Here is a 12,864-nt window from a genome sequence, read left to right as displayed (position 1 = left end):
CGCCTATAATACAGAGCCTCATACGGTGCCATCTAAATGCTGGACTGATAATTGTTGTTGTAGGAAAACTTTGCAAGGAGCAAGAACTGTTCCCAAGAACCTCCAAGCTCCATCACACATGTACAGAGCATGTCTTCAAAGATCTGAATAGTGCGCTCGGACTGTCCGTCCATCTGAGGGTGAAATGCTGTGCTCAACTCCACCCGAGTACCCAACTCATGTTGTACGACTCTCTAGAACCGTGATGTAAACTGCATACCCCCGTCAGAGATGGTAGATACCAGTACGCCATGAAGCTTGACGATCTCACAGATATAAACTCGAGCCAACTGCTCGGAAGAATAAGTAGTCATCACATAAAGGAAATGAGCTGACTTGGTCAGCCTATCCATAATTGCCCAAACTACATCAAACTTCCGCTGAGTCCATGGGAGTCCAACAACGAAATCCATAGTGATCCGCTCCAATTTCCACTTTGGAATCTCTAACTTCTGAACCAATCCACCCGGTCGTTGATGCTCATACTTCACCTACTGGCAATTTAGACATCAGGCCACATATTTCACTATGTCCTTCTTCATTCTACGCCACCAATAATGTTGCCTTAAGTCCTGATACATCTTCGTGGCACCCTATGACGACCCGGCCAGTCGTCTCATGAGTTACCGCTCTATTTTCCCTATTTCTGCTTCTTTATGCTTTGTTATCCGTATTTTGTGGTATCGGGTTAGTCGGATCGAGCCCGGAATGATTTTTGGCAAGGTTTGAGACACTTAGTCTCTTTTAAGGATGTTTAAGTTAGAAAAGTCAACCGGATGTTGACTTATGTGTTAGAGGGCTTGGATGTGAGTTTTGATGGATCAGTTAGCTTCGGAAGGTGATTTATGACTTAGGAGTGCGATCAGAATGAGTTTTGGAGGATCGGAGTAGATTTAGGCTTGAATTAGTGAAGTTGATATTTTGGCGATTTTCGGTCGATAGGCGAGATTTTGCTATAGGGGTCGGAATGGACTTCTGAGAATTTCAGTAGTTCCGTTGTGTCATTTGGGATGTGTGTTCAAAAGTTCAGGTCATTCGGACGTGGTTTGGTTGGGTTTTTTTATCAAAAGCGTAATTCAGAAGATTTTAGAAAGCTTGGCTTGAATCCGATGTGTTTTGAGTGATTTGATGTTGTTTGAGGTATTTTGGTGATTGGAACAAGTTTGAATAAGGTATTAGGATGTGTTCTTACCTTTGGTTGAGGTCCTAGAGGCCTCGGGTGAGTTTCGGGTAGTCATTCGGATCATTTTGAAGTTAAAAAATTGCAGAAAATTTGTTCAACTGTTGCAGGGACTTTACCCTTCGCGTTCGCGAGTGGACCCTCGCGTTCGCGAAGAGTTAGTTGGGGAAGGCAAAGATTAAGCCTCCACGTTGGCGATGGGAGCTCCGCGTTCGCAAAGGGCTGAGGATTGGTGCATCGCGTTTGCAGGATAGGTGTCGCATTCACATAGAAGGAATGGTGAGGCTGAGCTTCAGTGGATTTAACTCATCGCATTCGCGATGGGCTGAACGCGTTTGCGGAGGTTTGTCTGGGTAAAGCATTGCGTTCGCGATGGTCGTGTCGCCTTCGCGAAAGAGGATTTCGGTCAAAATTATTTTTGTGCTTCACGAACGCGAGGCTTTGACCGCGTGCGAAGAAGGAATTTATGCCTGGGCAGAAGGTTTTAAAACTCGTCTTGTCCGCGAGGATTGGGTTTATTTCCTCCATAGTTGGTCATTTTGGGAGATTTTTGAAGGAGATTGAAGAGGGATTCAAGAGGAATCGTTGGGAGGTAATATTCTTGGACTTAAAACTCGATTATTATGTGAATTCCACCTAGAAAATCATGGAGTCTAAGCCTAAAATTGGGCTTGGAAATTTAGATTTTTGATTGGGGATTTGAAGGACAATTTGGGGTCGGATTTGAGAACTTTTGATATGTATAAATTCGTGGGAAGATAAGGAATCTATTGGTGTAAAACTTTCTGAATTTCGAGACGTGGGCCCGGGGGTCGGGTTTTGGTAATTTCGGGATTTGTGCCCTTTATTGATTGTTTTCGCTTGGGCTTTGTCCCCTTAGCATATTTTGACGTCCTCGTTCTAATTTTGGATAGATTCGACGCGCGTGGATGCCGATTCGAGGGGCAAAGGCGTCGCGAGTTAGAGATTTAGCCAGTTCGAGGTGAGTATTGATTGTACTTGATGTTCTGAGGGTTTGAAACCCCAGATTGCATATCATAGTGCTATATTGAGGTGAGGCACACCCTTGATGACGAGCGTGGGGTCGTGCAGTATTCGGGATTGTGACTTGGTCCGTCCCGATTGATGATTTTACCGCGTATTTGATTGAAAACTATTTGCTATCATCATTATTTGGGTTGAATGCCATATTTGAACACATCAGGATTTTTATTGATATTTCCTTACTTCTTTGACTTTATACTTGAACTCAGTTATTTTCCACTATTTTACTACTCAGCCATGTTTACTCAGTTTTAATACTTAAATGACATTTTAAATGATGTTTGTGCTGAGAAACATTGTTTTACTATTTCCCGAGGGGCTTGTGAGGATTTTTGACTGAGTAAGGCCGAGGGCCTATGTTGTGAGGAAACACTGATACTGATTTGAGGCCGAGGGCTTGAGATATGTACGCCACAAGGTGTCTTGATTGATATGAGGCCGAGGGCCTAGTTAGATACCACGAGATGGCTTTTTATTGCGCTTGGGCCGTAAGGGGCTCCTCCAGAAGTCTGCACACCCCTAGTGAGTGCGGGTACCCATTGTGATGTGAGATTGATCCCGAGAGGCTGGTATTATTCTAAGATATTTCCCAAGGGGAAAATTTGTTGATACTGTGCCCGAGGGGCAAACTTCTAATTGTTTACTTTGCCTTAACTTCCTGTTAATTACCTGTTTACTTGTTGAAAAAGGATTGTTACTTAACTTTTAACTGGTTTACTGTTTTTAAATGGTTTTACTACTTCATTATAGAATGCCTTGTGCCTTATATGTTTTCTTACTTTCAGTCATTATTTACATTTGTTACTCACTGAGTTGGAGTACTCACTTTACTCCTTGCACCCCGTGTGCAGATTCAGGCGTAGCTGGTCCGCTCTCGAGTGCTGATTCATTCCAGCTTCAGGCGGATCTCGAGGAGTCTTTAGGTAGTTGTTGGCGTTCGCATCCTGGAGCTCCTCCGTATCCCTTTCCTTTATGTCCTTAGTTTAGTATTTAAACTCTGTAGTTACATTTGAAGACTTAGTGTTGTTAGATGCTCGTGACTTGTGACACCCCGGTTAGGGCTGTATCGGGTTGTACTTCCGCACTTACTTTATATTATTCGCTACTTAGTATCGTTAAATCATGTTTTAGACTGTTTTTATGTTGTTTAACTGTTTAAAAAGTAAATTGGGTTTAATTGGCTGGCCTTGTCTTCACGAGAGGCGCCATCACGATCGGGTTCGGGGTTAGGGTCATGACAAGTTGGTATCAAAGCCTAGGTTACATAGGTATCACGAGTCACGAGCAGGTTTAGTAGAGTCTCGCGGATCGGTACAGAGACGTTTGTATTTATCCTCGAAAGACTGCAGAACCTTTAGGAAAAACTTCACATTCTTGAAATTCTTGTCGTGTGAATTTGTTGACTCGAGTACTAAACTTTTGTTATTCTATTCTCTCACAGATGGTGAGGACGCGCGCTACCGGTCAGGGTGGACGACCACCAGTACCACCAGTTATGGCCACCAGAGGCCGAGGACGCGGCTGTGGCCGCGGTAGGGGCAGTGCCGCGAGGGCAGCACTTGTAGATCTACCAGTTGCCCTAGTTCAGGACCAGGTCCCAGCTATGGACGCTCCAACAACACTAGCTCAGGCACCAGCTGTGCCTATTGTGATTCCGGGTCTTCAGGAGGCCTTAGCTTAGATCTTATCAGTTTGCACTGGCCTGGCTCAGGCGATTTCAGCCACTACAGCCGCAGCTACTTCTCAGGTCGGGGGAGGCAATCAGACTCCCGCCGCTCGCACACCTGAGCAGGTCATGTAGGGACTTCAGACACTGGGGGCGCATCCAGCCTAGCTGGTGGTAGCTGCTCAGGACTATGTAGTTCCTGTCATGCCGGAGGATGAGCAGCGTAGGTTGGAGAGGTTTGGTAGATTGCATCCTCCGACCTTTAGTGACGCAGATGGCGAGGATGCCCAGGACTTTTTGGATAAGTGTTAGAGAATGCTTTGTACAACAGGTATTCTTGAGACCAGCGGGGTCGCTTTCACTACTTATCAGTTTTTAGGAGCTACTTTCACTAGGTGGGAGGATTTTTAAAGGCGTAGGCCTGTTGGTGCAACACCCCTTACCTGGCAACAGTTCTCTGCTCTCTTTCTAGAGAAGTATATGATGCAGTCTCGCAGAGAGAAGCTGTGTAGGCAGTTTGAATGGTTGCGTCAGGGGGAGATGACCATGTTGTGGTATGAGTTGAGGTTCTCCGAGTTAGCTCATCATGCCATTTGGTTGGTCTCGGCAGATAGAGCGAGGATTAAGAGGTTTGTTGATGGTCTTACTTATCAGCTCTGTATTCTCATGACCAGGGAGATGATGACTGGTGCTACTTTTGAGGAGGTTGTCGATATCGCCCGTGAGATTGAGTCCGTTCATTGCCAGGAGCGAGAGGAGAGGGAGGCCAAGAGGCCTCGAGGATCTGGCAGCTATAGTGGTACTCCTTCGAGGGGTCAATTTCAGTACAGCAGATGTCGTCCATTCAGGTCTGCTAAGATAGCTCGCCTAGGTTAACATGGGGCATCTTCGGTTCATGGTTATCACGGATATCAGCAGGGACAGTCATCACTCAGTGCCCTTCTAGCTTAGAGTTCGACCCGTGCTCCATCAGCTCAGGTCTCTTCTATTCCGAGTGCATCTGCTAGTCACTCCGGTGCGAGGGGTTCCCTTTAGTCCCCTTCTCCAGCACCTGGGGGTTGTTATGAGTGTGGTGAGATGGGTCATATATGGAGGCAGTAATATGTCCAACCTTGCAGTCCAATAAGTTCTACATGAATTCACATTTTCATATAATAAAATCGACTTATATGATGTCAGATAAGGGTACAATAGTCGTGCTAGATAACGAGTCGATCAGGGGGCGGTCATGCCCATTTCTATGTACTCCCAGGCAGACCCGATGCTATTGCTTCAGATGCTGTCATTACAAGTGTTATTTTAGTCTGCCACAGAGATGCCTCTATATTATTTGATCCCGGTTCCACTTTATCTTATGTGTCATCATACTTTGCTCGTTATTTGGGTATGCCTTGTGAGTTTCTTGCTTCACCTGTTCATGTATCTACCCCGATGGGCGATATTGTTATTGTAGACCGTATGTACCGGTCGTGTGTAGTGGCTAATAAAGGTCTGGAGACCAGTGTGGATCTTTTATTATTGTGTATGGTGGATTTCGATGTTATTTTGGGCATGGATTGACTATCTCCGTATCGTGCTATTCTGGACTGTCATTCTAAGACAGTCACATTGGCTATACCGGGTGTGCCACGGATCGAGTGGCGAGGTGTGACTGATTATGTTCCCAGTAGAGTGATCTTATTCTTGAAAGCCCAGCGTATGGTTGGGAAGGGTTGTCTTTCGTATCTAGCATTTGTGAGGGATGTCGGTGTTGAGACTCCTAGTATTGATTCTGTTCCAGTTGTGAGGGATTTTCCTGATGTGTTTCCTGTAGACCTGCCGGGCATGCCACCAGACAAGGATATTGATTTTGGTATTGACCTGGTACCGAGCACTCAACCCATTTCTATTCCACCGTATCGTATGGCACCAGGGGAGTTGAAGGAATTAAAAGAACAGATTAAGGAACTCCTTGATAAAGGGTTCATTCGACCTAGTGTGTCACCTTGGGGTGTGCCGGTTTTATTTGTGAAGAAGAAGGATGGCACTATGAGGATGTGTATTGATTATAGGCAATTGAACAAGGTAACAATTAAGAACAAGTATCCTTTGCCTCGCATTGATGACTTATTCGACCAACTTTAGGGAGCGAGAGTGTTCTCCAAGATTGATCTCCGTTCAGGTTATCACCAGCTGAAGATCAGGGATTCGAATATTCTTAAGATAGCTTTCAGGACCCATTATGGTCATTGAGTTCTTGGTGATGTCTTTTGGTCTGACCAATGCCCCAACAACATTCATGCATTTAATAAATAGTATGTTCCGGTCTTATCTCGATTCTTTTGTCATAGTTTTCATTGATGATATTCTGATGTACTCGCATTGTCAGGAGGAGCACGCGGAGCATTTGAGAGTCGTGTTGTAGAGATTGAGGGAGGAGAATCTTTATGCAAAATTCTCCAAATGTGAGTTTTTGCTCAGTTCAGTGGCTTTCTTAGGGCACGTGGTGTCCAGCGAGGGTATTCATGTTGATCCAAAGAAGATAGAGGCGGTTCAGAGTTGGCCCAGACTGTCCTCTGCCACAGAGATTCTCATCTATCGCATCGCCCTTGACCAAGTTGACTTAGAAGGGTGCTTCATTTGTATGGTCGGACGAGTGTGAGGAGAGCTTTCAGAAGCTTAAGACAGCTTTGACCACAGCTCCAGTGTTGGTTTTGCCATCAGCTTCAGGTTCATATACCGTGTATTGTGATACTTTGAGAGTTGGGATTGGTTGTGTATTGATGCAGGAGGGTAGATTTATTGCTTATTCTTCTCATCACATGAAGCCCCATGAGAAGAACTACCTCGTTCATAATTTGGAGTTGGCTATCATAGTTCACGCGTTGATGATTTGGAGGCATTACTTGTATGGCGTATCTTGTGAGGTGTTCACTGATCATCGCAGTCTTCAGCATTTGTTCAACCAAAAAGATATTAATTTGAGACATCGTAGATGGTTGGAGTTGCTTAAGGATTATGATATCACTATATTGTACCATTCGGGAAAGCCCAATGTGGTGGCCGATGCTTTGAGCCGAAAGGCAATGAGTATGGGGAGTTTGGCATATATTCCAGTTGGGGAGAGACCTCTTGCAGTTGATATTCAGGCCTTGGCCAATCGGTTTGTGAGGTTAGATATTTCGGAGCCCAGTCAGGTATTGGCCTGTGTGGTTTCTCGATCTTCTTTATATAATCCCATCAAAGAGCGCCAGTATGATGATCCGTATTTGCTTGTCCTTAAGGACAGAGTTCAACATGATGATGCCAGAAATGTGACCATTGGTAATGATGGGGTGATAACGATGCAGGGCCGGATTTGTGTGCCCAATATGGATGGACTTCGGGAGTTGATTCTGGAGGAGGCCCATAACTCGCGGTATTCCATCCATCCGTGTGCCATGAAGATGTACCAGGATTTGAGGCAGCATTATTGGTGGAGAAGAATGAAGAAAGATATTGTGGTATTTGTAGCTCGATGTCTCAATTGTTAGCATGTAAAATATGAGCATCAGAGACCGGGTGACTTGCTTCAGCGGATAGATATTCCCGAGTGGAAATGGGAGAGGATCACTATGGACTTTGTTGTTGGACTTCCACGGACTTTGAGAAAGTTAGTGCTATTTGGGTGATTGTGGATTGGCTGACCAAACTCGTGCACTTTATTCCGGTATGTACTACTTATTCTTCAGAGCGGTTGGCAGAAATCTATATTCGGGAGATTGTTCGTTTGCATGGTGTCCCAGTTTCCATCATTTCAGATAGGGGCACTCAGTTTACTTAGCAGTTTTGGAGGTCTATGCAGCAAGAGTTGGGTACTCAGGTGGAGTTGAGCACAACTTTTCACCCTCAGATGGACGGGCAGTCCGAGCGCACTATTCAGATATTGGAGGACATGTTGCGTGCTTGTGTCATTGATTTCAGAGGGTCATGGGATGAGTTTCTACCGATTGCAGAGTTTGCTTATAACAATATTTACCAGTCAAGTATTTTGATGGCTCCATATGAGGCTTTGTATGGGAGGCAGTGTAGATCTCCAGTTGGTTGGTTCGAGCCCGGTGAGACTAGGCTATTGGGGACTGATCTGGTGCAGGATGCTTTGGAGAAGGTGAAGGTGATTCAGGAGAGGCTTTATACAGTGCAGTCGAGGCAAAAGAGTTATGCTGATAGGAAGGTTCGAGATGTGTCCTACATGGTTGGCTAGAAGGTTCTATTGAAGGTTTCACCCATGAAGGGTGTTATGAGGTTTGGGAAGAAAAAGTTGAGTCCGCAGTTCATTGGGCCTTTTGAGGTGCTTCGGAGGATTGGAGAGGTGGCTTATGCGCTTGCTTTGCCACCCAGTTTGTCGAGTGTACATGCGGTATTTCATGTTTCTATGCTCCGGAAGTATATTGGGAATCCGTCTCATGTTCTAGATTTCAGCACGGTTCAGTTGGATGATGATTTGACCTATAATGTGGAGCCAGTAGCTATTTTGGGTCGTCAGGTTCGGAAGTTGAGGTCAAAGGATATAGCTTCAGTGAAAGTGCAGTGGAGAGGTCAGCCCGTGGAGGAGGCTACCTGGGAGACCGAGCGGGAGATGCGGAGAAGATATCCTCACCTGTTTGAGGCTTTAGGTATGTTCCTTGACTCATTCGCGGACGAACGCTTGTTAAGTTGGGGAGGATGTGACGATCCGGCCAGTCGTCTCATGAGTTAACGCTCTGTTTCCCCTATTTCTGCTTCTTTATGCTTCGTTATTCATGTTTTTGTGGTATCGGGTTGGTCGGATCGAGCCCGGAATGATTTTTGGCAAGGTTTGAGACACTTAGTCTATTTTAAGGAAGTTTAAGTTAGAAAAGTCAAACGGATGTTGACTTATGTGTTAGAGGGATCGGATGTGAGTTCTGATGGTTTGGTTAGCTTCGAAAGGTGATTTATGACTTAGGAGTGTGATCAGAATGAGTTTTGGAGGTTCGGAGTAGACTTAGGCTTGAATTGGTGAAGTTGTTATTTTGGCGATTTCCGGTCGATAGGCGAAATTTTGATATAGGGGTCGGAATGGACTTCCGAGAGTTTCAGTAGTTCCTTTGTGTCATTTTGGATGTGTGTACAAAATTTCAGGTCATTTGGACGTGGTTTGGTTGAGGTTTTGATCAAAAGCGTAATTCGGAAGATTTTAGAAAACTTGGCTTGAATCTGATGTGTTTTGAGTGATTTGATGTTGTTTGAGGTTTTTTGGTGATTGGAACAAGTTTGAATAAGGTATTAGAATGTGTCCGTGCCTTTGGTTGAGGTCTCGGGGGCCTCGGGTGAGTTTCGGGTGGTCATTCGGATCAATTTGAAGTTGAGAAATTGCAGAAAATCTGTTCAGCTGTTGCAGGGATTTTACCCTTCGCATTCGCAAGTGGACCCTCGCGTTCGCGAAGAGTTAGTTGGGGAAGGCAAAGATTAAGCCTTCGCGTTCGTGATGGGAGCTCCACGTTCGCGAAGGGTTGAGGATTGGTGCATCGCGTTCGCAGGATAGGTGTCGCATTCGCATAGAAGGAATGGTGAGGCTGAGCTTCAGTGGATTTAACTCATTGCGTTCGCGATGGGCTGAACGCGTTCGCGGAGGTTTGCCTGGGTAAAACATTGCGTTCGTGATGGTCGTGTTGCCTTCGCGAAAGAGGATTTTGGTCAAAATTATTTTTGTTCTTTGCAAACGCGAGGCTTTGACCGCGTTCGCGAAGAAAGAAATTTATGCCTAGGCAGAAGGTTTTAAAACTCGTCTTGTCCGCGAGGATTGGGTTTATTTCCTCCATAGTTGGTCATTTTGGGAGGGTTTTGAAGGAGATTTAAAAGGGATTCAAGGGGAATCGTTGGGAGGTAAGATTATTGGACTTAAAACTCGATTATTATGCGAATTCCACCTAGAAAATCATGGAATCTAAGCCTAATATTGGGCTTAGAAATTTAGACTTTTGATTGGGGATTTGAAGGACAATTTGGGGTCGGATTTGAGAACTTTTGATATGTATGAACTTGTGGGAAGATAATGAATCTATTGGTGTAAAAATTTCTGAATTTCGAGACGTGGGCCCAGGGGTTGGGTTTTGGTAATTTCGGGATTTGTGCCCTTTATTGATTGTTTTTGTTTGGGCTTTGTTCCCTTAGCATATTTTGACATCCTCGTTTTGATTTTGGATAGATTCGATGGGCGTGGAGGCCGATTCGAGGGGTAAAAGCGTCGCGAGTTAGAGTTTTAGCCAGTTTAATGTGAGTAATGATTGTAAATGATGATCTGAGGGTTTGAAACCCTGGTTTGCACATCGTAGTGCTATATTGAGGTGAGACAGACGCTTGATGACGAGCGTGGGGTCGTGCACTATTGGGGATTGTGACTTGGTCCGTCTCGATTGATGATTTTACCGCGTATTTGATTGAAAACTATTTGCTATCATCATTATTTGGGCTGAATGCCATATTTGGGCCTAGTGCCAACTATTTGAACCTTTTGGGGATTTTTATTGATATTTCCTCACTGTTTTAACTTTATACTTGAACTCAGTCATGTTATTTTCCACTGTTTTATTACTCAGCCATGTTTACTCAGTTTTAATACTTAAATGACATTTTAAATTATGTTTGGGCTGAGAAACACTGTTTTACTATTGCTCGAGGGGCTTGTGAGGATTTTTGACTGAGTAAGGCCGAGGGAATATGTTGTGATGAAACACTGATACTGATTTGAGGCCGAGGGCCTCAGATATGTACGCCACGAGGTGGCTTGATTTATATAAGGCCGAGGGCCTAGTTTGATGCCATGAGATGGCTTGTTATTGCGCTTGGGCCGTAAGGGGCCCCTCCACGAGTCTGCACAACCCTAGTGAGTGCGGGTACCCATTGTGATGTGAAATTGAGCCTGAGGGGCTGGTATTGTTCTAAGATGTTGCCCGAGGGGCGGATTTATTGATACTGTGCCCAAGGGGCGAACTTTTAATTGTTTACATTGCCTTAACTGCCTGTCAATTATCTGTTTACTTGTTGAAATAGGATTGTTACTTAACGTTCACCGGTTTACTGCTTTTAAATGGTTTTTACTAGTTCATTATAGAATGCCTTGTGCCTTATGTGTTTTCTTACTTTCAGTCGTTATTTACATTTGTTACTCACTGAGTTGGAGTACTCACTTTACTCCTTGCACCCCATGCGCAGATTCAGGCGTAGCTGGTCCCGCTCCCGAGTGCTAATTCATTCCAGCTTTAGGCGGATCTCGAGGAGTCTTTAGATAGTTGTTGGCGTTCGCAGCCCGGAGCTCTTCCCTATCTCTTTCCTTTATGTCCTTAGTTCAGTATTTAAACTCTATAGTTACATTTGAGGACTTAGTGTTATTAGATGCTCGTGACTTGTGACACCCCGGTTAGGGCTGTGTCGGGTTGTACTTCCGCATTGACTTGCTATTATTTGCTACTTAATATCGTTAAATCATGTTTTAGACTGTTTTATATTGTTTAACTGTTTAAAAAGTGAATTGGATTTAATTGGCTGACCTTATCTTCACAAGAGGCGCCATCACGACTGGGTTTGGGGTTAGGGTCGTGACACACCCGGATAAATGGATTACCGAAAGATATGAGCCTCTTGAAGTGTCAACTCACGCAAACCATCTACATTAGGCACACATAGCCTGCCATGTATCCTCAATGCACCATCATCCCTAATAGTGACTTCTTTAGCATCACCGTGCTGGACCGTGTCCTTAAGGACAAGCAGATGGGGGTCATCATACTGAAGCTTCCCAATACAATCATAAAGAGAAGACCGAGAGACCACACAAGCCAATACTTGACTCAGCTCATTAATATCCAATCTTACAAACTGACTGGCTAAGGCCTAAACATCTAAGGCCATGGGTCTCTCTGCTGTTGGTAGATATGCTAAACTCTTCAAACTCTCTGCCCGAAGACTCAAAGCATCGGCCACTACATTGGCCTTCCCAGGGTGGTAAAAAAGAGTGATGTCATAATCCTTATGCAGCTCTAACCACCTCCTTTGTCGCAAATTAAGATCCTTCTGCTTGAACAGATACTACAAACTCCGGTGATTGGTGTAGATCTCACAAGGAACACCGTACAAATAGTGCTGCCATTTCTTCAAGGCATGAATAATAGCTGCTAACTCAAGGTCATTGACAGGATAGTTCTTTTCATGCACCTTCAGTAGTCTAGACACATGGGCAATCACCATACGATCCTGCATCAACACTGCGCTGAGACCAACTCGTGATGCATCACAACAAACAGTATAAGACCCTGAACCAGAATGCAATACCAATATTGTGGTTGTAGTCAAAGTTGTCTTGAGGTTTTGGAAGCTCTCCTCACACTCTTCCATCCACCTCAACGGAGCACCCTTCTAGGTCAGCCTGGTCGTAGGTGCTGCATAGATGAGAATCCCTCAACAAATCGACGGTAATACCCCGCCAAACCAAGGAAACTCTGGATCTCTATAGCTGAGAATGGTATGGGCCAACTCTGTACTGTTTCCACCTTCTTCGGATCCACCTTCATCCCTTCACTCGACACCACGTGACCCAAAAATGCCACAGAATCTAACTAGAACTCACATTTTGAGACCTTTGCATATAACTTCTTTTCTCTAAAAGTCTGAAGTACTTCATGAGGTACTGCTCATGTTCCTCCCAACTCCGGGAGTACACTAGATTGTCATAAATAAAGAAAATGTCGAATGAGTCAAGATAAGGCCGAAACACACTGTGCATCAAATGCATAAATGCTTTTGGGGCATTGGTTAGCCCAAATGACATCACAAGGAACTCGTAATGACCATATCGAGTCCTGAAAGCAATTTTTAGGATATCTGGCTCCCAAATCTTCAACTGATGATAACTTGAATGCAAGTCAATCTTGGAAAACACTCCAGCACCCTGTAACTG

This window comes from Nicotiana tabacum, chromosome 11 (assembly GCF_000715075.1).
Source record: "Nicotiana tabacum cultivar K326 chromosome 11, ASM71507v2, whole genome shotgun sequence".
NCBI classification, from domain to species: domain Eukaryota; kingdom Viridiplantae; phylum Streptophyta; class Magnoliopsida; order Solanales; family Solanaceae; genus Nicotiana; species Nicotiana tabacum.
The sequence above is the reverse complement of the archived record's forward strand: the minus strand, read 5'-3'. Positions refer to the sequence as shown.